General features: G+C 45.8%; 1 protein-coding gene across 2 annotated transcripts in view; it reads right to left on the bottom strand.

The window, feature by feature from the left end:
• Positions 1-12,623, bottom strand: part of SEMA4C (semaphorin 4C) — a 63,099-nt gene that overhangs the window by 30,358 nt on the left and 20,118 nt on the right. The window lies entirely within an intron of this gene.

Here is a 12,623-nt window from a genome sequence, read left to right as displayed (position 1 = left end):
TGATCTCATTCAGCTAAATACCCAAGCAAGGCAATTACAGAGCCCGGCCCTATAATCAGTGGCTTTGCTGTGAATCAGCAGAATGTGCTGACATGCACCACTGGAGGGAAAGGGATTAAAGCAATGTGCACCCATTCAGAACCAGGCTGGGTGCCCAGCTCCACCCTCCCAATGCCCAAAAGCAAGGAGGAGTGAAAGAGGCAACAGGCAGCCCTTGCCCTTTGTGCACGAGACTGGCGGGAGGCTAGAAGCTACTCTAGCGCTCTTGCACCCCACCTACTAAAATAATACTTTTCTGGAACCTCTCCCTCTGCATTTTGGGGCGTCTCCTGCCCTCTAACCAAAAGAAGGGAAGGAACCCAAGGCTACCACACCTGCAAAGCTCTTGCACAAAATAATCCTGGACAACCCAAGAATTTGCTAATCTACCACCACCGTTGACTCAATAAGAAGAACTACAGGGAGAAAGGTTAAGTGGAAGCTGATAATTAAAATACAGAACCATCAACAGGGTTGTTCATATTAAGGGGAGGTTTCATAGGGCAGATGCTTTTCCTTGTAGAATATTCCAGGTTTAATTCTTGGCATCTTTGGCTGAAGGGATGCAGAATGTGTCGCCGAAAGATTTTTCTCTGGTTCAAGATCCTTGGCAGTTGATGCTGGTCAGAGAAGACAGCACTGAACTAGATGGATCAATGGTTTGACTCAGTATAAAGGGAGATTCAACAATGCAACCTTCACGTAACACTGCAATGCCCAAAAGAGTTTGACTTCTGATTCATGTTACTTATTTGTATTCCACTTTTAAGTCCACCAGAACCCCAAAGTGCCTGTCAATGATATACAACAATTTTATTAGGATCAAAGGTAGCAAAAGATTCTGGCTCTAGAACCTGCTCTCCCTGCTAAGGCAGGGATAATACTGGGGATCAAGATGGATGCCCAAGCCTTCCACAGGAAGTAGCAAGTTTTAGTTCCTGCCTCCCTGAGAAAGAGTTGGGAAATCATCCAAGATGCCCAGTCGCCTCCAGGAGAAGGAATCTTCACTGATTGCGAAGAGGGAAGTAGTGACTGAGTCAAACAGATGACTCTTGGAGAAGGGATTAAAAACCCAAGGTGCCACTATGGAAAAGATCCCATCTCGTACAACTACTTGCCAAATCTTAGGTGGCAGGGGTCAACAGAGCCTCCAATGTTCATGTGAATCATTAGATAATACAAATCCCTTCTCAAGTGTCAGTTACACAATTTCCATGCAAACATAAACTTCCATGAAGATTCTTAAATTTCATCTTGGTCAGTGGCGGTTTAGGTACAATCACATTAATTGGCCAGACCATGTCTTAAGTTCCCCAAAATCAATCAGAACTGCCTGCAATGACAACAGAAAGTTGCCCACAGAGACACCAGAAAATCATTTGGATCCATCCATCTCTACAGACAGGTGATGCAAACAGAGCAACCCCCTCCCCCAAGCAGAGATCCAGACTGTTCCTGCAACATACAAAAAAGCAGTTCCTTCACAATGATCAACCTCCTCCCGTCCAATTTGTATGGCCAAGATACCATCCGAGACACCTAAAATGAGTGGGTAAGAAGCCGGCGGTTGAGGGCACAAAGCATCATTGGCCAAAGCTCAAACCCATGTGCTGAATGCAGGCTGAGGTTGAGCATTCCGTAGTCAGCAAAGCCACCCTCTGCATGTTTACCCTGAGCCGCCATTATCAGGCAATTTGATTGTGGACACAAACCACATAAACATTGATTAAAACTGACTCCACCTGTGTCTAGTTAGCTATGCTGTCCTGAATCCAGTGGAATAGTGAAAGGGGCAAAAGTTATTTGCAGGCAAGAGGCAGAGGGAAGAATAAAGTCTGGGGTTTACGCAGAACAATAAGAACTAGAAACTCGTTTTTTTTATTTCAGTGAAACCTGGGAATCTCTGAAACAGACCAGATTCTACAGCAGAACGACAAATGCAACCTCTAACAACCGCAGAACAAGTCATCAGCTGCACACAAAGGACGCCTGCTGCCTGACATGTCTGGGCCCAGAATAGATCAGCTGGCCACAGGGGACAAAAGCCATTGGCAAACACTGCCCCCATCCCTGTGGCAAAGGATGACATAGGGGAAAGCAGTGTGACTGGCAGGAAAAGAAGGGCCACGGGGAGCCTGTCAGAGGCAAACAGAGAATGAGATCATCGCCAGGTGTTTGTGCCAATGCCAGCAATCGTCCCAGGAGAGCCAGGGCAGCCCAGGGCAACGCAACAAGACCACACACTCTGAGAAAAGCCTGCAGAAGTCCAGGTGAACCTCCCAGCGCAAGAGGTCGAATAGAAGCCTGGGATGGGGCTTTCCGGCACAACATCGGGACCAGCCAAGGGAAACAAAACACTTTCGGCAGGTTCACCTCGAAGAAAAGCAGGTGCTCAAGTTAGTTCATCTGGGCAAAGTAGCTTTGATCATACAGAACTGATCAGTTTATTCAAAACACTTTCACTTAGGCGATATTCAAGACACTACCCCAACTGCAAAATGTAACTGCAGACAAAGCAGGGGTCTGCAACCTGTGGCTCTCCAGATGTTCATGGACTACAATTCCCATCAGCCCCTGCCAGCATGGCCAATTTGTAGTCCATGAACATCTGGAGACCCGCAGGTTGCAGACCCCTGCAACAGCCGGAGGGGTGGGCAAGTGTAGGAGAATAAGAATTGAAAGGAACACAGGAAGATGTAATTTTTTCCCGCTTCCCACTACAAGCCCTGTTACTTTTACATGTTTGAATTTCTTACTAATCGTGAGATCTAGAAACTTGTTTGGAGCTTTTCTAAGAACCTACCAGGTAGGAGCTACATTCTTTCATTCATGACGAAACTGTGGCCTTGCAAAACCAAACCAAACAAAAAGCACTTGTGGAGCATACACCCTGCATTACAGTTTTGTTACACAGTAAAGACTCATCAACCAAACCTTACAGTGTGCTAATAACTAGCAAATATATGCAGTGCTTTTCATTGTACAGAGTGCTTTATGTATATGAATTCTTAAAGAAATCCTGTACCTTAGGCTGCTAACATGAGAGACTCAAGGCTGAGAGAACAGAAGTTTGCACAAGGTCACCCAAGGGAGTGCAAAACAGAGGTGAGATCTGAAGAGAGGACTTCCCAGGTCTGACTCTCCAGCAACACCTTATTCCAGCTCTGTAAGCAGGCAGCAGAAAGCAACGGGAGGACCAGACATCAGTTGCAAGACACACAAAGAGTGCTTTTCAAAGCAAATAGCATCAGACTACAAGGGAAGGTCACAGGAGCAGAGCGAGAATTATTGAGGGTTTGTTTTTTTTTGCTAACCTATGGATAGAGGCTAAAATTTCCTTCCTCTCATGCAGTGCCTTTTATACCAGCTACGGCTATTCCTCAAGAAACCCAATTTGGCCAGAGAGACCCACGCTGTGATCACATCCAGGTTAGAGTCTCTCAGTGAGATCTATGTGGACTGCTCTGAACACTGTTGAGGCTCTTCAGTTGAATACAAAACACAGAGGCCAGACTACCATTGTCTGCTCCTGCTCCAGCCAGCCTGCCAGTTAAGGCCCTCTTCTCAAACCCTGCTATCTTGCCCCGAAGACAGAAGATGAGAGTCTTTCTCATCGATAGCGCTCCATCTTTAAAAAGTGACTCTCTTCAATGTCAGCTTGGTACCTACTAGGGCAGGGGTAGGGAACCTGCGGCTCTCCAGATGTTCAGGAACTATAATTCCCATCAGCCTCTGTCAGCATGGCCAATTGGAGAGCCGCAGGTTCCCTACCCCTGTACTAGGGTATCGTTGAAGTGGAACCATTTTTATTTGCTTTTAGCTGAATCTGATTCCACCTTTTAGCTGACTACCTTAATATTTTGCATGGATTTTAATGGCCTGTACTCCACCTTGTTTTATATTGGCTTGGCTCACTTCTATGCTGTTTTATTACCATTATGCTGTTGGTTTTATGGTTTGCTTGCTTTTATGTGGTTTTATGATGGGTACACTGTTCGTTATTATGAGCTGCTGGATAGAGACGGTTCTTTTACTGTTGGCTGGGTTACTTTCACTGGGTTACCATTTACATTTTAATTTTGCTGTGTTATTTCTTCGGGTCCACTGAGCTGCCTTGAACAATTTATCTGGAGAGGCGGAATACAGATATTGTAAATAAAAATAAACCTCTGAAGATTGAATCAAGTAGCCATCTGAATGTGTAAGGCTCACCCATCAATATTTGCACCCCGCATATGTATGTTCATTCATTGCTTCTGTGAATGGCGGCCATCAGAGATTTGATGACACAGATGGAATTTTCACAACACATCTCATCTCACCCGGTGTTTTCAATAAAGACCCCCCCCCCCCGAAGATGCCAGCCATAGATGCAGGCGAAACGTCAGGAGAGAATGCTGCTAGAACACGGCCATACAGCCCGGAAACCACACAGTACCCCAGTGATTCCGGCCATGAAAGCCTTCGACAATATACCCTTCTTACAGTCTATAGCCAATCACTGAGTGTAAAGGAATTGACGCATATGCGAAAACAGGCCTCCTCTACCATCAAGGAAGTACAGCCCACATTCTGACATTCTCCCTTTTATCCCACAAAGAAAACCAAAGCCTTGAGAGAAAATAGGGTCCAGTAAATCATTCCTGCTGCATCAGATTAACTCTTACAAAAGTCCACAAAAAAAGAGCTCTAGTCTGTGCAGCTAGATCCCCACCAAACCACATGGGATTTGATCCCGCCACCTTGCTAGTGCCTGGATAAAAACCTGTAAGAAAGTCTATGAATCCCATGGAGGAATAAAGGCAGGAATGTAAATGCAAGCAATAAATAAACTGCATCTATCTTTGAACATCCACCTCACAGAGTTGCTCTGTTCCGAAGACCATTCAAGGAGCTCAAATGTAAAGCAGCCCCCATCTGTGCCCCTCTGAATCCTGGGTCAGAATACCCAGTTTGGTAATGGGCTGTGTCCCCGTTATTGAAGAAATCTTCTACCTCTACATAATATAGTGAAGCTGCAGCAGAGTATTAATTCAGTGACTAGCCTCTAAGCCCAAGAGCTCCAGCACAAATAGGGCTATGCTCAGGCACTTGACATTCCAGTGAGCAGAGACCTTTTGCTGCTGCATCTGTGACCCCCAAGCCAGCAGAGCTTGGCACGGACCCATCTGTAACTATGCGAGAGCATCATTTCCCTCAACTGGGCTGCGCGGGCACAGCGCTGAGTAAGGTGAGTGAGGATTTTCCAGTATGACTCAGCAGAGGAATGACAGCTGATCTAACTGGGTGAATCACAAGGGATGTTCATCTCAGTGAAGGGTGTTCTTGAGTACCCAAGGAGCAAGAAAAGGAGGCGTCTGGATGTCAAGCACATCTTCCTCCTCTCTTTTTTTGAACTCCCACCCATTATGAAATGCAGCAGCATCGCTGGATTTATGACCAGAGATAGTAGAAGGAACTACTTCTCTCTTCAAACTGCATTCATATTTTTTGAGGGTGCCTCACGGAACACAACTTCAGGTATTTGCAAGCAGAAAACTTGCAAAGCAAGCTGGATGAATTGCATCTTCCTTCCCAGTGTGCTCACTGGTTTTAGTTGAACAGGGTTTTAAAAAATGTATCCTCCACTTGCAGCCTTAACTCACGCAATCCATTCTATTGCCTCGAGTTTTTACCACCCCGTTCTGCTGCATGTGCGGACCAGACTTCATGAAGTTGGCATCCTCCTAAATACATTCAAGCCTATAATGGTTCTTTGATCATCCTCCAAGTACCTGATCAAGAGCCACCAATCTGTCATAGTTGGCTTTTTTCCCTCTCCCCGAAATTGAATTTAGATTTGTTTTATTATCTTATCCGTTATCCCAACATCCTATTGCTTATTAATCCAATCTGTCTCTTTCAACCATCAGGGGCAACTGCCATCGCTGCGCGAGACGCATCCTTGCGGGAAGCAACATATTTTTGGATTAACTTTTTATTAGCACAAATGGCCTCATCAACATAATTCAACAATGTAATTTTGGATTCTGCTTTTATTGAAAGAAATGTAAGCGCCAAATTGTTGAATGAAAGAGCAAGACCTTGCGGCTTTTTTGTACTTGCCAGTGAGGTCGTATCCTTTGCAGCACTTTCTTTCTCTTGTGTGTGTGCATACATGCATGTGTTTATAGATTACAAGTCTGCTCATGTAACATGTAGAATATAAACAAAACACAAAACAACCACCCTCAATGTTGACACAGTTCTTAAAAATTTAAGGGCGCCAAAGACAGGCTTGGTCTGCAGTCAGTGTTTTTAAACTTGGGAGTGTTCTGTTCTGAGAGCCTTTTCCCACAAATTTTAATTTTGATTTTTGGACTGTATCAAAAACAATGTTGTAAGGTTGTAATATTGGCAGCCACACTAGCATGCAGCAGCAAATTAAAACAGGAATCCAGTGGCACTTTGCAGACTAACAATATTTATTCCAGCACAAGCTTTTGCCACAGGACTCCTGTTTTATTTATCATTACAGGCGATTATTTATTTCCTGCCTTTCTTCCATTGTGGAACTCAAAGTGGCGTACAGGAAGAAGGTCCTCAGGAAACCTCCCATCCAGGCACTGATCAGACACTGCCCTGTTTAGCTTCAGAAAGCAGCTACATCACATGCCTTTAGACCAGAGATTGCCAAAGTGGTGCCTGTGTGTTTCCTGGTGCCGACTTGCTTCTTGCCCAAAGCAAAGAGCCAATCCTGGCTATACTCCACTTAACTGACATAGGAGGTGCTTCATAAGAGCCCAAGAGGCATTATTTTTATGTCTGTAGAGAGCACTGATGCCTGCTTCGTTGGAAGAAGCTTGGTTTAAAATCTCCTACCATTTCACAGAACATTGCGAAGTTTAGCCATTTGACACAGCCCCTGTGGCAACCATTTTATGACTGGAACCACCCATCCTTCTCCATGGTAGCCATTTTGTTGCAGTGCCCACTATCAACTCTCAAAATTCCCGAAGTGCCCACAGCCAGGCTCAACAGGGTTGGAGACCCTGCTTTAAATTATATCCGATGATCCCTGTATTGCAAGTGCAGTCCTTTACAGGGCCTTGAGCAGTTTCCAGCAGACGTATTCTTTCACTAGTACTTTCCTGCTCTTGTGCGATGCATGAAGAGAAATTCCAGAATTTAATAGTACAAGAGACCAGGAGCTAGTCTCTGCACCATAGCTATGCAAAGCAATACCGCTATAAGGCAGAACATTTCAGTTTCAAACAATGTTTGCACTATGTTCCAAGGCTGCTGTCAAAGCAAGTGCAGGCAATTCTTAATTCCTACTGTGGGTCCCTGCTCCCACCATGCCAAAATGCCTGGGATCAATCCTGACAGGAAGCCTGCTCCTTAACTCCAAGGATATAGCAACAAACCAGTTATTCTATGCCCGTGGTGGCGAACCTTTGGCACTCCAGATGTTATGGACTACATCTCCCATCAGCCCCTGCCAGCATGGCCAATTGGCAGGAGCTGATGGGAATTGTAGTCCATAACATCTGGAGTGCCAAAGGTTCGCCACCACTGCTCTATGCTATAAGAAATGCACTCTGTACACACTCAGAGACTTTTAGTACAAACTTGGGATTTCAAAGGGGAAAGGCAGCCATGTTAGGCAGCCACAGCAAATATGAGCAGGAGTCCCATGGCACATTTAATGACCAACGTATTATCAGTACAGCATAAGCTTTTTTAGACTACAAGAAGTGAACTGTTTTCATGAAAGCTTATGCTAGGAAAAAAACTTGCTTGTCTATCAGGTACTACAAGACTTCTGTTTATTTCAACTGCAGACCGGTTCCTTGTCAAGAAGGGCGACGGCTCAAGATGGAAGGGTGCGGCGATGTGGAATGAATGTCGCCAGGGCCAACCACATCCACAAAAGATGTCTCTCTGCTTAATCCCCTCTATTGATCAACTCCCACTGACCCCACACGGTATTTGCAGGCCCTCCTTCACACTAGAAGCCGGAAGACCCACCTTCTCGGCCCTCTACATTCCCCTCTTAGTAACCTGCAGAAGATACTGGAGAGAAGACCTTGTGGACTTAGTTGAAACCCAAGAACATCCTTTGCACCACAGAAAAGGACTCTGGGAGCCCCTCTTTGTAGCTCAGAGTAGCAAAATCTCTTGGCCCAGCCTTGCTTACGCTGCTAATTCCTCTGAATTCCTTCCAGAAGCCCCATGCCAAACGTTCCCAAGCCACAGCTGCATCACACTGAAGGAGAGCCATCTTGTGATTAAGTAAGGCACTCAGAGCTTTTCTTGTTCTGTCATTTCTGGCTGATGAGTCCCCAGCAGATCAAGTGCTTATTACCAGCCCCCAAGTGCCGTTCCATACACACTGCCCTATTATTTTCCACCCAGCGTCCGTTACTTGAGTCCATGAGGTCATTTAATTTCACCCTGAGTAATTTTCCAGCGTTCATCTGTTTTGATGCCTCTTAAAATTGGTGTCACTAGCAAATTTAAATCAACACACATTCTCCCCTCCCCATCACCAGCACAGAATAAAATTGTGAAAAGCAAAAATGAAAAAGCTGAAAAAGGATGCAGAAGGCATACAAAACAACATTTGATATTTCAATCTACCTGGCTGGAATGCAGTGAGATCAGAGAGATGTTATGGAAGCGAGCAAAGCAGAGAAGAAATACAAGCCACTCGTGTGCTTCTTGCCTTTTTGACTCTTGCCCAAGAAAAGAGATTTATCGGCTGTTATTTTTAATATATGCCAGCAATGTACAGGGTGTGCTTTACAGAGCGGTATAAGCAAATCCGGCATTAAAAACCATAAGCCTCCAAAACACTCCCTCGATGGCGTCCATCTTTGGAGAAATTCAGCAGCAAACCTTGGCACTGCCATGGTGGGGAGGAGTTCCAATGGGAAACCCCCAAATTACAATTCATTAGCAAAGTTGACACTGTGGAATTTGGGTTTCACAACCCCTGAGACTGACCAGATCACTACCGAATGCTGCTTTCCCTCTGCCTTTATCAGCTGGATGGCAGCTACAGGGCCCCTTTTCCTGTAGCTCTGCACCAGCTTCTTCTGCTAGGTGTGACTACCACGTAACTCTGAATATGAAACCAAACCATGTATGCCAGCCAACTGGGACCCCTGCTCCTGGTGGGGTGCAGGCTTACACAACACCCCTCCGAGCAGGCCATTCACCCTCAGTAACACGGCACAGTGGCTAAGTGTGACAGGAGCTCCCAGGTCTTCTGCTGTTTTTTCTGTGGCACCCATCACGTGAGTTCATGAGCTATGAAGGGCTTTTTTGCAGGGTGGGGGTGGGCGGGTTGTTTTTTAAAGCAGTCACTTGTATTTTCAATGTCATCGGCTTCTGTCTTCATCCTGGCCTCACTCCTCCCAATTTCGTATTTAATTAACCACACCATCTGCCCCAACTCCCAGCTTAATTAACGTCTTCTTGCAAGGCTGGGCCAAAGCCACATCCAAAATTCCACCAGACCACAGGGCTTCTGTTTGCCCTGCCCCCGTCCCCCGCTGTTGAGAACCCAAGCAAAAGATTAAAGGGATGATGCAGAGCCCCCAGAACTCACAGCTGAGCCTTCACTTCCCCACCCCCTGCCCCGCTGCTCTTCGTGGCTCCACCACTAATGAAAGCCAGCAAGGCAAGAAGGAGAAATAGCTGGGATCCCTCCTAACAACCCAAGAAGGGCTTCCTGCTCAGCCCCCTATACAGGGCAACTTTATACAGACTAGGCAAGGTCCATCTATTTGAAGCTCTGTGACAGAATAAATGGAAAGTTCCACATGCCCCTGGAACTTGGAAATTCTGCTGCTACGGCTGCCCTAACCCTACCTCCTCCCCCACTGCTATATCGTATCCTAGCCCTTCCCCATCCCTGTAACCTACAGCTCCGAAGGAGGTCATCTGCTCCTTGAGAAATTTATACACTGGTACAGCTGTCGTTACCTTTTATTTACCAAAATCCTGATTCCCTTTTAGGATAAGTTGTGCTTTATTTCCTTCCTAGCAAGACCATGGACCTTTCCCTGAAAAGACAGTAAGGGGCAAAGTGTCCCTGAACATGTGCAGAACGATCTTCCTTTGTCAAAGGAGTGCTTGCTTGTTTTTCTAGAGGCTGTCCAGAAGTGCTTCAGACACCTGGTGCCCTGCACGTCACTCATAGCTTGCCTGCATAGAGTAGGGATGGCCTGCATAGACACAGTGCCGCTTAAGACGTAGCCTGGGATGGTGGCTGGTGGTTCCTGGCTCTAGATAGAGACAACATCCACTCTGAGTTGACTGGCCAACCATAGTGGCAGCTGGGAGACCTAACACATGCACATTCATGCCAAGTGAATGCTGGAAAGTGTCCCTGGTGGTCTCCACAATCTTCTTACAATGGGACAGAAAGACATGTGCCAACACAAGTGCACATGCCATGTGCCTCCTTTGCTTCCTCCCATTATCACAACATACTGTTGAGTGCCCTGAAGTGTGCTACAGAAGTACACACCTGTGCACTAAACAGCAAGAGTGGCTTGGCAGGTTTTTATTCTGGCTTCATATTCGCCAGTTCTGGCAAGCAGCCCGAAGAATAAAATTCTGGTTAGGCCAGTAAGATTTTAGCTGGGGAGCATCGCCAGCCACCTCCTCATCCCAGCCTCCCTTCCCCCATCCTATTGCAGGGGAGGTGGCAGGTGCAGGAATCTGTGATTTTAAAAAATGATGGTTTATCTGACTGTATCCAGTAGCCAGAAAGTGGCCGCCCGAACTGCAGGCTACCTTATCTTCCTCTCCAAGTAACAGTCCAACAATTCATCCTCCCCAAACAGCAGCCTCAGCAAGTTCTCAGCGCTACAGTTAAGGAGAACAGCATGGCTAAGTAATCGTGACAGAGTTGGGATTTGAACTCTCCCCCACATCAGACATTGTTAGCTAGCTCTCCAGTGTGAACAGCAAGGCTCCACCACATTCAGAGGAGTGGAAAATGAAAGAAATAGGCTCCAATGTCAAATGGAACGGTGGTCACATTCTTCCATCAGATCTTCAAAAACAGCTCCTTGGCTTCACCCTGCCCACCACATTCACCTGAAGTCTTTGGTTCCAAAAGGAGGGAGAAGCAGGCTGGCCAACACGCCCATTCAGAGTCCCCTGGCTAAACCTTAAACCTCAGAGGCGTTGCTCTGTCCTGACTTGTCCAGAATCTTGCCCCTCCTTCCCGCTTGGCTGCCCTGCGCTCTCCTCCTGATCCAGCAATGCTGCCCCTGTTCCAGCTTGCTAAGGCAATTAATGAACATCTAGCTCAAAGGGGAAAGACAGAAAAAGCAACTGAACCAGGGGGCGAGATTATAGGCTGACGCCACACAACACACACTTCCCGGGTGCCAGAGACACCAGCCCCGTCTCGCCTGACGCTTGGCTCAGGGCAGAGATGAGAGCAAAGTTTAGCTCAAAGGGCTAGGGAAGGAAAATAAGTTATTTGCCCAAGGGCTGCAGCTGTTTTTTTGACATCATTAACATAGCCAATATATCCTTTTGATGAAAATGTGTGAATGTAGTTTTGGTACTTACTGGGGAAGGTACTCACATTTAAAAAATAATAATAATAATCCCATTGGTCTCCTGAAAAATCTGGGCGCGAGTCTGGGAAAATTAGCTCATAAAAGTCCTAGTAAACATGCACTTTAAGAGAAAGTCTGTGACCCTTTTGCATTGTAATAAAAGAGGAGTCCAGTGACACCTTCAAGACTAACAAAACTTATTCCAGCATACATTTTTATGAGTCAGAGCTTACATAATCAAACGCATGAGGTGTGTACATAAATCATTCTGATGGATGCACAACAGAGCAGTGGAGGAGTAGAACAGCTGTTATAAAGGGAGGCTGGCTCAAAACAAGCTCCAATCCAAAGAATAATCAGAGTGGGTGAAAGACACTCCTAACTGCTGTTAAGATAGGCAAAACGTAAAACCTGGTGCAGGATGAAATGAGATAAGCAGACACAGAAAGACATACAGGCATACAGATGAAGCAATTGACAGTGAGGGGTGGAATATGTAAGATATTAGCAGCCATAGTAAGTTAGGAATCCTGGGCCCCTATTAAACTGGGGAGGGGGGGGGGTAGGATACATTGTCTTGAATTGGTTAATCAATATTAATCCAGCAATTTGGAGTTAGATTCTCCCTTTGAAGTTCCCGCGTAAGAGAACTGTAACACGCAAATCAGCAACAAAATGCCCTAGGAGAGTTTGCATGTATATTCGCTATCTATTTCCATCACATTCTCCAGCAGGTTGCCACAACCAGGAGAACTAGAAACTTAATTGTAAAAGATTACTGTTTAGAAATCTTGATTTGTAAGATTTTAAATGATGATTACGCGTTCATTATTTCTACAGCACCCTCAAAGCAGACTTAAAGAAAAAGTAGCCTACAACCTCACATCACCCACTTCAGATGGAGATTCTTCTGGGTACCAGATTATCAGGGTTCTACCCAAAAGACCCTTGGAAGCACCTCTCCTGTTACAAACCCAGCATTAGAGATGCTCTTGGTAGGAAGCATCATCTGACAAA

This window comes from Sphaerodactylus townsendi, linkage group LG12, assembly GCF_021028975.2.
Source record: "Sphaerodactylus townsendi isolate TG3544 linkage group LG12, MPM_Stown_v2.3, whole genome shotgun sequence".
Taxonomy (NCBI): domain Eukaryota; kingdom Metazoa; phylum Chordata; class Lepidosauria; order Squamata; family Sphaerodactylidae; genus Sphaerodactylus; species Sphaerodactylus townsendi.
Note: the sequence above shows the minus strand (reverse complement) of the source record. Positions and strands in the feature narration are given on the sequence as shown.